Genomic DNA, 15,043 nt, shown 5'->3' with positions numbered 1-15,043 from the left:
CAGGCCATTAAACTGCCAATCAGCTTCATATAATCAAATGGTCAATGATCATTTAAAGGGAATCTGACAGCAGGTATTTTCCCTCTAATCTGAGAGCAGCATAACATAGGGGCAGAGATCCTGATTCCAGCAATGTGTCATTACTGGGGTGCTTAGTGTAGTTTTGATAAAATCACTGATTAATCAGCAGCAGATTATAATTACAGGACTACTTGGCCTGATGCCAGGTAGTCCAGCATATTCATGAGCTTTTATCTGCAGCAGAGAAAACATTGATTTTATCAAAATGACAGAAAACAGTTCAGTAAGTGACACGTCGCTGGAATCAGGGTCTCTGTCTCTACATTATCCTGCTCTCACATGGGGGAGCAAATCCTGGTGACAGATTCCCTTTAAAGGAGGCGATTGTCCAGTATAAATGGTCCCTTAGATCCAGGTACCTTATTGGTGACTTCTCAGATTGTAATGGTCTCATCCCATTCTTCTTCATCTGGTCCAGACGCCATGATGACCTTGGACATCCACAGCTCGTCTCAGCACACTTCCATCTTCTCTGGTTTTCCACAACTTATCATAACATGATGCCCTAAAAAATTAGTGTCATTATTACACCTAAATAAAAAATATCCATACATACTGTGCACTAAATAACCCGTATACTGTGCACTAAATAACCCGTATACTGTGCACTAAATAACCCGTATACTGTGCACCTGAAAAAAATAATTCCCCCACTATGCTCCCTGACAAAAAAGTGACCCCGCATTGTCCCCCTTATGATACATGGCCTCCACACTGCCCCACTCATATACTATGACCACTGCACCATTCCTCCACCATGAATTATGCCCCCCACACTGTCTTTCCTTATGAATAATATTCGTAAAACCATCCCATCTCATTAACCCCTTCACCCCCGGGCGATTTTCCATTTTTGTTTTTTGCGCCCTTCTTTGAAGAGCCGTAACATTTTTATTTTTCCGTCAATCTTGCCACATAAGGGCTTATTTTTTGCGGGACGTGTTGCTCTTTTAAATGAAACCATAAATTTTATCATATAGTGTGCTGGAAAATGGCAAACAAATTCCAAGTGCGGAAGAATTTTAAAAGAAAGTGTGATTGCAAGATTGTTTTTAGGATATTTTATTCACCGTGTTCACTATATGGTAAAACTGTTGTGTGGGTGTCGCTGTGATGCCTCAGTTCGGTGCGAGTTTGTTGACACTAAACATGTATAGGTTTACTGTTATCTAAGGGGTTAAAAAAAATCAGACGTTTGTCCAAAAAAAGTTGCACATTTTTTGCGCCATTTTCCAAAAACCGTAGTGCTCTCATTTTTCGGGATCTATGGCTCAGTGATGAATTAATTTTTGCGTCTTGAGCTGATGTTTTTAATGATACCATTGTTGGGCAGATGCTATATTTTTATCATCAATGAAATAGGCTGGCAGCACGCACCGATAAAACATTGCTTTTATTCATGCTTCATTCATGCATACAAAAGGGGGGAGGGAGCACGCTGGGCAACGGCACCGTTTCACACCACTAGGGGTGCTTCCACGGGTCCATCACACACACACACACACACTACACCCCCATATGTCACACATGCTGCTCCCCATACAGCCTGCACCCCCATATTACACACACTATACCCGCATATCTCACACACCCTGCTCCTCATACAGCCTGCACCCCCATATCACACACACTACCCCCGCATATCTCACACACCCTGCTCCTCATACAGCCTGCACCCCCATATCACACACACTACCCCCGCATATCTCACACACCCTGCTCCTCATACAGCCTGCACCCCCATATCACACACACTACACCCCCATGTCACACATCCTGCTCCTCATACAGCCTGCACCCCCATATCACACACACTACACCCCCATATGTCACACATCCTGCTCCCCATACAGCCTGCACCCCCATATCACACACACTACACCCCCATATGTCACACATCCTGCTCCCCATACAGCCTGCACCCCCCATAACACACACTACACCCGCATATCTCACACACCCTGCTCCTCATACAGCCTGCACCCCCATATCACACACACTACACCCCCATGTCACACATCCTGCTCCCCATACAGCCTGCACCCCCATATCACACACACTACACCCCCATGTCACACATCCTGCTCCCCATACAGCCTGCACCCCCATATCACACACACTACACCCCCATGTCACACATCCTGCTCCCCATACAGCCTGCACCCCCCATAACACACACTACACCCGCATATCTCACACACCCTGCTCCTCATACAGCCTGCACCCCCATATCACACACACTACACCCCCATGTCACACATCCTGCTCCCCATACAGCCTGCACCCCCATATCACACACACTACACCCCCATGTCACACATCCTGCTCCCCATACAGCCTGCACCCCCATATCACACACACTACACCCCCATATCCCACACACCCTGCTCCACATACCTCACCCTGCATGTAATCCAATTTACCCCTCTCAAAAACTCTGCACCCCTTCACATGCTTCTGTCACAGTCTGTAGGCCTCATATGCCCCTCACCCTGCACCCCCTCCCCCTCATGTCCCCTCTTTTCTCATTACCAGTCATGTGTCCCAATCTCTTTCAGGAATCGATATCAGTATCTTCTGTTTCTTTCTGCCGGCATCCTGTGTCTCCTCCCGCACAGTTGTAACGGGGTGCCAGGGGTGCCTCCGGACTTGTAGTCGTGGCCCTTGCTGTCAGGCTTACCCCTGGCGCCACCGTCACTGGGGGGACAGGAGATGCCTTGGTGGGGCAGAGTGTGGTGGTGGTGCAGGTGTTGTCCGGCGCACAAACACTCTTCAGGCATGGTTCAATGCAATTAACAAACATCTTTATTCTTCACAAAGCTCCACACGAGGCAATAAGGTGATGATACGCTTCCTTCAGCTGGGGAAAGCCTGTCCTTGCGTCCCCTCCAGTGGGGATGTGCCTGACTACTCCTCTTCGCCCGGCTCCCACTTCTGGCTACCCACAGCCCGGACCCACACCGGACTGCTTCACCCTATGAGGTTCCACCCGCTCCTGTTCTCTCCGGCTTTCTGTCCTTCAGCTCCCACACTCTGCCCCGGCTCTGCTGCTCCGCTCCCGTCCCCGAGACAACTGCTCTCCTGATCTTTTCTTTCCTTCTCAACCCTTGCTCTGCCTTCCCCCTTGCTTCTGCCGGCTCCTCCTCCCCACTGTGGTGACAGCCGTCTCACCCAGCCACTAGGGGTACCCTAACACAATACACATGCAGATACAAATAAAACATTTTTATTAATTACAATTCCAGGTTATCTCAGCTCCCTCCTGTAGGGGGTATGCTCACCCACTACACGCCTCCCCTCTTAAAATCCGAGCCTCCCGGCAAGGCTCCAACTATAACCACATAAAATGTAAACACAGACGTAACATGGTGATAACCTTCAGCCCAGTCCACAACAGGCGGCCCGTACGGGGAAAAGGGGCACCAGTCCAGCGCCCGGTCCTCGGCAGCGCCCGGCGGCTTAGCAGCGCTCCCGGTCTTTGCTGGCGCCCGGAGGCTTAACAGCGCTCCCGGTCTTTGCTGGCGCCCGGAGGCTTAGCAGCGCTCCCGGTCTTTGATGGCGCCTGGAGGCTTAACAGCGCTCCCGGTCTTTGATGGCGAGCAACAGGCATGTAAAACTTGTAACAAACTGCAAACTCTTCGCCCTGCGGAGGAGTCCCTGGCTCAGTCTGGCAGCGAACTCTCTCCGGGCTTTAGCAACTGGAACACAAACTTCTGCCGGTCAATCAACAATACCGGTCTTCATACAAGCCGTCTGAGGCGATCTACTCCGGAGGCCAGGACCGCTTCCATTCGGCCGCCTGGGCCTGGATGTAGGCGCCCAGGGACTGCCCAGGTTGTCGGCGTACCCTCCGGAAAGATACGGGAGCGAAAGGGGGCTCCGATGACGTGGCCTCTTCGGTTCCCGGCGGGGGTGATGGAGTCGCTACCCGGGGTGGTTGAGGCACGGGTTGCGGCACATCCAGGACGATTACCGGACGATTGGTAACGCTCTGATTAACCGCCACCACCGGGGTACTCTTTTCCGGGTCAGCGGTCGGGCCAGACTGCACCTCCGGTGTGACCGCCAAGGTGCGCCTGGAATGGGAGGCATCGGTCGACATCGGTTTTGGTGGTGCTCGTCGCCGGTTCTGGCATTCCTCCCATTCCACTTCCTGCTGCCACTGAGCAGCCTCTTGTGCGGTGGGCACCCGGGTCACCCCAACCGCAAACAGGCCCCGGCAACCCACTTCCCTCAGGAACCGTACCTTCTCCCCTTGGTACAGGGTATGCAGTCTCTGTGGGAGGCCTTCTGTATCTAAATGTACTCGGTTGTAGAAGTAGTCATCCCCGGTCTCGCCGTCCCGGATGAAGCCGTACCCCTCTCTTTGGTTGAATTTCACCACCACTCCGGTGGTGTACTGCTGCTCAAATTCCTCGCTCCGGGGACCCGCCATCATCTCCCGGGCGACGGTCTCGGCGAGCAGCCGCTCCTGTACTGGATCCGGCTCAGGTAAAGGCGTCAGGGTCGGTGTAGAAGCTGGAGGAAATGGAGGCGGGCTTGCTTTTCCCGCTCTTGAGCATACTCCACCCCCAGTCTCACACCTCAGGTCGACCCCTCCACGGCGGCACTTCTTTCTTCTTACACCGCCCACTTCACATGTCTTCTTACGTGCCCTGGGACCGGCACCTCCCCTCTTTGGGCGGAGTACTCCGAACTTCTTTTTCGGCACTGGCCAGCCCCAGGCTCTTCTTTTGGCGCCAACTTTTCGCGCGCTTTCTGCATCTTCACAGACGACGGCCATCTTGCCGCCATCTTGTGCCTGGTCCAACGCTGCAGGCACTGTTTCTTCTTCCCACCATGGGACCGGGAACCTTCTCCAATAGTCCGGATCCTGGGCCCTAGGCACCACTTGATCTCCATCTTCTTGTGGGTCCCGTTGCATATAATCCGGATCCTGCCGACTACGCCACATGTAACGGGGTGCCAGGGGTGCCTCCGGGCTTGTAGTCGTGGCCCTTGCTGTCAGGCTTACCCCTGGCGCCACCGTCACTGGGGGGACAGGAGATGCCTTGGTGGGGCAGAGTGTGGTGGTGGTGCAGGTGTTGTCCGGCGCACAAACACTCTTCAGGCATGGTTCAATGCAATTAACAAACATCTTTATTCTTCACAAAGCTCCACACGAGGCAATAAGGTGATGATACGCTTCCTTCAGCTGGGGAAAGCCTGTCCTTGCGTCCCCTCCAGTGGGGATGTGCCTGACTACTCCTCTTCGCCTGGCTCCCACTTCTGGCTACCCACAGCCCGGACCCACACCGGACTGCTTCACCCTATGAGGTTCCACCCGCTCCTGTTCTCTCCGGCTTTCTGTCCTTCAGCTCCCACACTCTGCCCCGGCTCTGCTGCTCCGCTCCCGTCCCCGAGACAACTGCTCTCCTGATCTTTTCTTTCCTTCTCAACCCTTGCTCTGCCTTCCCCCTTGCTTCTGCCGGCTCCTCCTCCCCACTGTGGTGACAGCCGTCTCACCCAGCCACTAGGGGTACCCTAACACAATACACATGCAGATACAAATAAAACAATTTTATTAATTACAATTCTGGGTTATCTCAGCTCCCTCCTGTAGGGGGTATGCTCACCCACTACACAGTCACATGGGCACATGACATCATCGCAGGTCCTGGAAGGATGGCTTCCGTCTGCTAGAGCACTTCTGCTCTGCCGCACGTCAGAAACGCCTGGTGGCCTCTCCAGGTCAGGGGGCCCCTCTGTCCCCTGATGACACCGGGCCCCCCCTGACTCACAGGCCGCCCCCCCCCCCTGACTCACAGGCCGCCCCCCCCCCTGACTCACAGGCCGCCCCCCCCCCCTGACTCACAGGCCGCCCCCCACCCCTGACTCACAGGCCGCCCCCCCCCCCCTGACTCACAGGCCGCCCCCCCCTGACTCACAGGCCGCCCCCCCCTGACTCACAGGCCGCCCCCCCCCCTGACTCACAGGCCGCCCCCCCCCCTGACTCACAGGCCGCCCCCCCCCCTGACTCACAGGCCGTTCCCCCCTGACTCACAGGCCGCCCCCCCCCTGACTCACAGGCCGTTCCCCCCTGACTCACAGGCCGGCCCCTGGCGGTCGCGTAGTAAAATATCCCCCCTCACACACACACTGCCCCTCTGGATAAAGTACTCCCTATTATGTGCCCTAAACCCCTCCTCACCCATCCATGGTGATTAAATCTTTCATCTTCGGCTCCTCCATGGAGCGCGCTGCCTGACGTGTCCCTGCGGCGACAGCAGCAGGGTGATGATGTCATCACGCAGCTGCACGTCGAAGCCCCGGTCCCGGCAGGGTTGCGTCTAGTTCAGAGTTGATTTTTTTGTGGTCCTCAAAAAATCAACTCTGATCTAGCTGCTTCAGTAGTGAGCCGGCTATATCGGAGTTGATTTTTGGAGGCCTCATTTTTTCCACTCTGATTTTGCCGGCTACAGTGCGGGAGAGGCGGGGGGTGGCCCCCCCACCCCTCCACCGGCCAGCCCACCGGGAGAAGTCCCGCCCCTCCCGCCTGTCAGTCCGGGCCTGGCGATACGTATAAACTTTATTCAAGAATCCCCTGTAAATATCCCCTTTTCAAAAAGCACCCAGGGCACGGGACCAGGCAACGGCCACCAAAGGGACATTCTCCATTTATACACCGCCCGGGACCGAGTACCCCATAACCCTGGATGACTCACTTGCACTGGGGCCCACGAGCTTTGTCACCACACTGCTTACATATAGGACAATGTGATGCTCCATAACTCTTCCTGCAGAGGTCGGGGGCTTCCCATTACTATTATAGTAAGTTGCTACTACTATGCCAAAAAATAAAATAATATCTCCCCTCAGCTGCCTGAGATTCACATGACACAAACACCAGCTGCTGCAGAACATCATAATACACACTGCAGGTGTTGTCAGTCTGAGTTGAAGAGGTTCTGCAGCAGTTGAATTGTGTATTGTTTAACAATAGTGTAGCACCCACGAGTAATATTATAAAGAAATAGTTGTAGTACCCGGCGTTTCCCAGGATAGTAACTGTCTCCCAGTCTCCGTCTCTGTCTCTTTCCATGTCTCTGTCCCTGTCTGCCTCTGTCCCTGTCTGCCTCTGTCCCTGTCTGCCTCTGTCCCTGTCTGCCTCTGTCCCTGTCTGCCTCTGTCCCTGTCTCTTTCCCTGCCTGTCTGTCTCTTTCCCTGGCTGAATTGTAACACGCCAACATTCTTCTGACGTTCTGGCTGCATTGTGGCTCCCAGCTCCATTGACTTTAATGGAGGCAGGTTTTTTGTCGAATAACTGGAAAGCGCGAGGTTAAAATTTCCCCTAAAAACATACTCTATGATGTTCCCTGAGTCACATGGAGTGTCTGTGCAAAATTTCGTGATTGTACATGCGACAGTGTGGATTCCTTTAGCGGACACACAAACACACACACACATGCACGCACACACACACACTTAGCTGTATATAATAGATATTCCCCATAGACATCTAATGTTTAATAATTAACAATTTATACAATAAATAATATATATTATCTACCAAGCAAAATATTTACTATTTACAAACAATGAGAAAACCTGTTTATATGAATCTTTTCCAATGCACAGATTTATATACATTTATATTATAAAAAAACCAGACAGAATATTTATATTCCACATTCTCTGACAACATTCATCGGTTGGCAGCAAACATGGCGGCCGGCTGCTGTGATGTCACAATGCTCGGGGTTCTATATGATGATGTCATAATGGAATGGAATGCCGGAGGGTATATAAGCCCCCCGCACAGTGATATCACTGCCATTTCTTGAGTTGATGCTTTTGCTGACACTTCACTTTGGTTCTGGAAGAGTGATCTAGTTTGTGCTCCACATCTAGTGTTTACTTCCTATTACTTGTTATTGATCTTTGATCAGGGCACAATAATACCGGTGCCCGGAGAGCTCAATTCTCCAAATTCTATCAGCTTCAGGTGCCTAAGACATGAGTGCCCGGGAGCTGCGTCAGCTGATTGCTGACAATGAAGCATGGCTGCGCCGACCACAAAATCGAGGTAAGTGAAATATTTGGGGACGAGAGACAATATTCACACCCTATAGGGCAGGGGGCTCAAACTCGGCTGGGTATAAGGGCCACACAGAAATAAACAATTGGGGGCCGCACTCTTTTCAGGACAAAGTGACATTTTTATTGGTACCATATTTTTTTCTATACAGCTTTGGATCATCATTTTTGAACTTTGTTTAGTTTATTAGAACAATGTACAGTTTTTGTTTTTTTTAAAAAATAAAAGATATATAGTATATATACATATATATATATATATATATATATATATATACACACACACACACACACACACACACATTTTTGCTGGTAAAAAAATAACAATCATGCTTTTTTTATATATTTGAGCCCATTTTTGTAAGTAATACAGCTTTACAATTGGCACCATATAGTAATTTTTGCCAACATTTTGTAGTAGTGTTCCAGTCGTGGTCCTCATGTTTTAGTACTGTCATTATCCTGCTAACCATTCTGTAGTAATATGCCCATTCTTGTCTCCTTGTAGAAATGTGCTTATCTTTGTCCCCATCCTGTAGTAATGTCCCCATCCTGTAGTAATGTGCCCATTCTTGTTCCCTTCTTGTAGTAATGTGCCCTTGTGCCCAGTCCCTGTCCCCATCGTGGTCCTCACCCTGTAGTAATGTGCCCATCCTTGTCTCCATCCTGTAGTAATGTACCCATCCTTGTCCCCTTCTTGTATTATTGTGCCTCATCCTTGTTCCCATCCCGTAGTAATGTGCCCCATTGTGGTCCTCATCCTGTAGTAATGTGCCCATCCTTGTCCCCTTCTTGTTGTAATGTGCCCATCCTGGTCCTCATCTTGTAGTAATATGCCCATCCTGGTCCCCATCCTGAAGAAATGTGCCCCATCCTTGTGCCCATCCTGTAGTAATGTGCCCATCCTTGTCTCCATCCTGTAGTAATGAACCCATCCTGGTCCACTTCTTGTAGTAATGTGCCCCATCCTTGTCCCCATCCCATAGTAATGTGCCCCATTGTGGTCCTCATCCTGTAGTAATGTGCCCATCCTTGTCCCCTTCTTGTAGTAATGTGCCCATCCTGGTCCCCATCCTGAAGTAATGTGCCCCATCCTTGTGGCCATCCTGTAGTAATGTGCCCATGCAGGTCCTCTTCTTGTAGTAATGTCCCCTTTACTGGACCTCTTCTTGTAGCAATGTCCCATCCTGGTCCCCTGTTGTGCTATTTTACGCGGCTTGCAGGCACGTATACCTGGTAATGTTCGCAGCCATTGTCAGAGCTTCATCTGAAATTCAGATAAATGTTCTGCCGGCGCTGCACAAGTCAAGTTCTCTCAGCCCAACTATTCCAATAGCGGCCGCTGGCCAATCAGAGGCAAGCAACTGAGGTCAAATAGGTCAGTTGCTTGCTTGCTTCACAGCTCCAGAAAAACGTTCATCTGAAAAAAAGCACTGACGGCTGCGGCCCCTGCACCGGCTGCGATCGTTACTGATCCACGTGCCTGCTGGCCGCAAGAAGCAGCCTGAGGGTCTGCATGCAGCCCGCAGCCACATGTTTGAGATCTCTGCTATAGGGCATTCCTGGGAGGAGATATCATGGTGTATGATGGGCCACATTTTAGGATAGAAACTGCAGGTAAACTAAAGTCCAAAATAAGGCAATTTGTTTCTAGTGTTCTCCTCTCCCTAAACACAGCAGCAGCAGATGGCCTGATCCCTATAGGCCATAAGTATTTTACAAAATTGGAAATAATTGTGATAATTTATCATTTCTTTATAGGTCAGGCCATAACTGTCCATAGGTTGAGGTCTCAAGAAAGACATCAGAGAAGAACTCCCCGTGGACATCAGAGAGACAGCAATGTTGTCACTCAGAGGAGAGGGAGACCTGCCAGAGATCCTCTACACCGTAGGGGACAAGAGGGCAGGGAAAGAAGCCGCTCTCCTCTAAGACCAGCCTCTGCCGAACCCTCCAGCTCAACAGCGGAGGGCAGCAGTGGCAGGAGTAGAGAAAGAAGCCGTTCTCCTCCTAGACCAGCCCCTGCTGGGCCCTCCAGCTCAACAACAGAGGGCAGCAGGGGCAGGAGCAGAGAAAGAAGCCGCTCTCCTCCTAGACCAGCCCGTGCCGGGCCCTCCAGCTCAACAGCAGAGGGCAGCAGTGGCAGGAGTAGAGATAGAAGCCGCTCTCCTCCTAGACCAGCCCCTGCCGGGCCCTCCAGCTCAACAGCAGAGGGCAGCAGTGGCAGGAGTAGAGAAAGAAACCGATCTCCTCTAAGACCAGCCCCTGCGGGGCCATCACCATCCATCAACGCACCTATTCAACCGCAGGCAGAGCCTGTGATCCCACCACCACTGCCACAGGTGGAGCCACCTGTACAAAATGTACCTGTGCCGAGGAGAAGGCGTGGTAGGATTAGCTGGAGAGCTCGCCAAATTGCGAGACTCCCAACAAGGAATGTAACCTCACAGGAGGAGGGCGAGAGATGTCCCATATGTATAGAGGACTATCAGATCGGAGAGCAGCTCACAGTCATCCCGTGCAACCACTTCTTCCATCCAGGTTGCATTTCTGACTGGCTGCGCTCCAGCCCTCACTGCCCCCTGTGCCGTAACCACTGCTTCAGACGCGCACCACAATGACATCTTAAGATGTCCATGGTGCGGGCAGTGGAAGAGACCATCTTGAATTCCAGCCCAGGTAAGGGACCCTGCATTCATTACAACTAATTTGAAGGCTATAAAAAAAATGTCGTCTTTAACTTCTTGCTGTTCTGTTCTCTAGTTTACCATCAGCTTTGGTCAATATCTAACATGAAGGGCTAAACACAGGACATACCCCAAACACCGGACGGTAAGTCATCACTCACCCCTCTGTCCAGTCATATGTATATTACATGTAACAGAGAAATAATCGCTGCTTTCTCCTCTTTGTAGAAGGAAAGTCAAAAAAAGTTTGGAAAACAAAGAATAATTAGATCAGAACAACCTGTACTTCATGTAAGTAAATATTAGGATTCCATTTCTTTTAGTGTCCAGCTCATTTTACTAGGAATTTATTCATATGATAAAATCAGGGGTGGAACGATCATGGTCAGGACCTCTGCGGGGCCTGGGGGGTACAGGGTGCTGTATAATACCAGAATAGGGACAAAGATACAAGCATGGGTTAGGAAAGCTCTGAGTGAAAGAAGTGCTTTCCCTCATCACCCAGCTTTCCCATGGTCTACTCTATATATATTTCTCTCAGCACCCAGCTTTTCCATGCTCTGCTATACATCTTTCAGCATCCAGCTTTCCCATGCTCTGCTATACATCTTTCAGCACCCAACTTTCCCATGCTCTGCTATATATATTTATTTCATCACCCAGCTTTCCTATGCTCTACTCTATACATATTTCTCTCAGAACCCAGCTTTTCCATGCTCTGCTATACATCTTTCAGCATCCAGCTTTCCCATGCTCTGCTATACATCTTTATCTCATCACTCAACTTTCCCATGCCCTGCTATACATTTTTTTTTCATCAACCAGATTTCTCATGCTCTGCTATACATCTTTCTTTTATCCCCCAGCTTTCCCATGCTCTGCAATACATCTTTCAGAATCCAGCTTTCCCATGCTCTGCAATACATCTTTCAGAATCCAGCTTTTCCATGCTCTGCTATACATCTTTATCTCAGCACTCAACTTTCCCATGCCCTGCTATACATTTTTTTTTCATCAACCAGATTTCTCATGCTCTGCTATACATCTTTCTTTTATCAGCCAGCTTTCCCATGCTCTGCAATACATCTTTCTCACAGCACCCAACGTTCTCATGTTCTGATATCATGGGAAAGCTGGGTGCTGAAAGATATATAGCAGAGGATAGGAAACCTGGGTGGTGAGAAAAAAATGTATAGCAAAGCATGGAAAAGCTGGATGCTGAGAGAAAGACATAGCAGAGCATAAGAAAGCTGGGTTCTGAGGAAAAGATATAAAGCAGGGCTTTAGGAAAGCTGGGTGCTGAGGAAAAGATATAAAGCAGGGCTTTAGGAAAGCTGGGTGCTGAGGGAAAGATGTATAGCAAAGCATGGAAAACCAGGTGCTGAGGGAAAGCGGTTAAGCAGAGCATGGGAAGATGGGGGGGTGAGGTCCAAAACTTACAGCGGGGCCCATCGAACTCTAGTTGCGCCACTGGATATAATGATTTGTCATTTTCTCTTCACAGAAATCTACATTATTTTGAAGGCTGGACAAAAATCCTCTTTATCTTCCTGTTGTTCTGGTCTCTTTGGTCACTTCTCACCAAGCATGAAGGACCATGAACATGGACATCCCAAAACAGCGGATGGTGAGTTCCCCTCATTTCCTCTTCTCTCTCCGCCCCATGATCTGTATATTACATGCAATATAATATTGTTTTTTTTTCCTTTTTACAGACAGAAGGTCCAAGACTATAAACCATTGAGGAATTGGATCAGAGCGACCTGCGCTTCATGTAAGTAGATATTAGAATTTGCTTCTTTTCTTCCAGTCTTAAGCTCCTTTGTATTTCCTTTAGGAATCTGTTGATGGGATGTAATATCTTGTCGTCTTCTCTTTCCAGAAATCTACACAAGTTCCAGGTCATTTCCATCAAGATCCACAGATTCTCATCGGCTCCATGGAGACAGATCCATCATGTGCAGAGATCCTGAGATCGGCTGCAGCTCCAGACGATGTTCTCACATATTCCACATACGGGCGGCACGGTGGCTCAGTGGTTAGCACTGCAGTCTTGCAGCGCTGGGGTCCTGGGTTTAAATCCCACCAAGGACACCATCTGCAAGGAGTTTGTATGTTCTCCCCGTGTTTGCGTGGGTTTCCTCCGGGTTCTCCGGTTTCCTCCCACACTGCAAAAACATTCTGATAGGGAATTTACATAAAATATTCATAAAAATAAATCATATTAACCGTCTCTATGTCTGGTTGTGACTTTACTATATAGAATTATTTTACATAATGATAAGTGACTGGAGGGAGTATTCGGGAGTAGGGATGAGCGGACCGCTGGATGTTCGTGTTCACTGGGTTCTGCCAAACTGTAGTTAAAAGTCCAGCTCGGCACGTGAACTTGACCCCGGACCTCAAACCCCATAGGAGTCAATAGGTGCAGAACCTATATAGGTTGGTGAGGGACATCAGGAGCCAGCGGTAGGCCTCGTGGTCCCTCACCCTAGACACAAGATTTCCTAGTGTTCTGTTTAAAGCACAGAGAGCATCATGAAGACCAAGGAACACAACAGGCAGGTCCATGATACTGTTGTGGAGAAGTTTAAAGCCGAAATTTGGTTACAAAAAGGATTACCAAAACTTGAAACATCCCAAGAAGCACTGTGCAAGCGATCATATTGAAATGGAAGGAGTATCATACCACCTGCAAATCTACCAAGACCCGGCTGTCCATCCAAACTTTCATCTCAAACAATGAGAAGACTGATCAGAGATGCAGCCAAGAGGCCCATGATCACTCTGGATGAACTGCAGAGATCTACAGCTGAGATGGGAGAGTCTGTCCATAGGACAACGATCAGTCGTACACTGCACAAAACTGGCCTTTATGGAAGAGTGGCAAGAAGAAAGCCATTTCTCAAAGATATCCATAAAAGTGTTCTTTACAGTTTGCAACAAGCCACCTGGGAGACACCAAACATGTGGAGGAAGGTGCTCTGGTCAGATGAAACCAAAATCGAACTATTTGAGCACAATGCCAAACGATAAGTTTGGCGTAAAAGCAACACAGCTCATCACCCTAAACACACCATCCCCACTGTCAAACATGGTGGTGGCCTCCTCATGATTTGGGCCTGCTTTTCTTCAGCAGGCATAGGGAAGATGGTTAAAATTGATGGGAAGATGGAGGGAGCCAAATACAGGGCCAATCTTGAAGAAAACCTGTTGTAGTCTGTAAAAGACCTGAGACTAGGACGGAGATTTGTCTTCCAACAAGACAATGATCCCAAACATAAGGCAAAATCTACAATGAAATGGTTCACAAATAAATGTATCCAGGTGTTAGAATGGCCAAGTCACAGTCCAGACCTGAATCCAATCGAGAATCTGTGGAAAGAGCTGAAAACTGCTGTTCACAAACGCTCTCCATCCAACCTCACTCAGCTCCAGCTGTTTACAAAGGAAGAATGGGCGAGAATTTCAGTCTCTGGATGTGCAAAACTGATAAACACAAACCCCAAGCGACTGCAGCTGCAATCGCAGAAAAAGGTGGTGTTGGGCCCTGGACAAGCCAGGGGCCACAGAGAACAACATCTACACACCCCACACTCCCGGTCAGGCACACCTAAGTCAGACACAAAACCCTTGTTGCCTTCCTCCAGGGGCTGATGTCCACACCAGGAGGTGGAGCCACGCGGTTGGTCTCCTCCCACCGAGGAGTTCACAGTCCTGGAGGCAGGAAACTGTAGTCAGTTTAGCTCAAACAGAGCTTGAGTGCAGAGCAGAGTTAAGTGCAGCGAGTAAAAGTGTGCTGAGCTACTGCAGGTGTCCGGGTTGGAGCCCGGGCACGTCCAGCAAGGTTGGCAGACGGTGGTGACCGTCTGCAGCAGTGGCCTATTGGAGCTAACCGTAAGGACCGTGGACGGGCGGTGGCCCGGCGGTACCGGACCGGTAAGCAAAGAGAAGCCAGCACCATCCGGCAGGGGCTTACGGACCCCGGCAAGGCTAGGAGTTGCCGTGAATTTGCCAAATACGTTAGCGAAGGGAACCTCCTGGGTTTCCCAGCAGCCAAGTCCCGACAGAAGGCAACCGTCCAACCGAGAGAGGGAAACACAGTCACCGCCAAGGCTAAAGTTCCCAGGGCCAGAGCCTTCGGGCAAAAGGGGCTCCTTCAGCACCCATCCAAGCTGGGGAGCGAGTTACCGGTGGGA

General features: G+C 50.1%; 1 long non-coding RNA gene across 1 annotated transcript; it reads left to right on the top strand.

The window, feature by feature from the left end:
• Positions 1-9,922: 9,922 nt before the first annotated feature.
• LOC142255319 (uncharacterized) lies at positions 9,923-12,465 on the top strand. The gene is made up of 4 exons (XR_012727402.1): positions 9,923-10,836; positions 10,921-10,989; positions 11,073-11,135; positions 12,349-12,465. It is a non-coding gene; the product is annotated as an uncharacterized LOC142255319 (long non-coding RNA).
• Positions 12,466-15,043: the final 2,578 nt, after the last annotated feature.

Source organism: Anomaloglossus baeobatrachus, chromosome 10, assembly GCF_048569485.1.
Source record: "Anomaloglossus baeobatrachus isolate aAnoBae1 chromosome 10, aAnoBae1.hap1, whole genome shotgun sequence".
In the NCBI taxonomy this organism is placed as follows: Eukaryota; Metazoa; Chordata; class Amphibia; order Anura; family Aromobatidae; genus Anomaloglossus; species Anomaloglossus baeobatrachus.
This window is presented reverse-complemented; position numbering and strand designations above follow the sequence as displayed.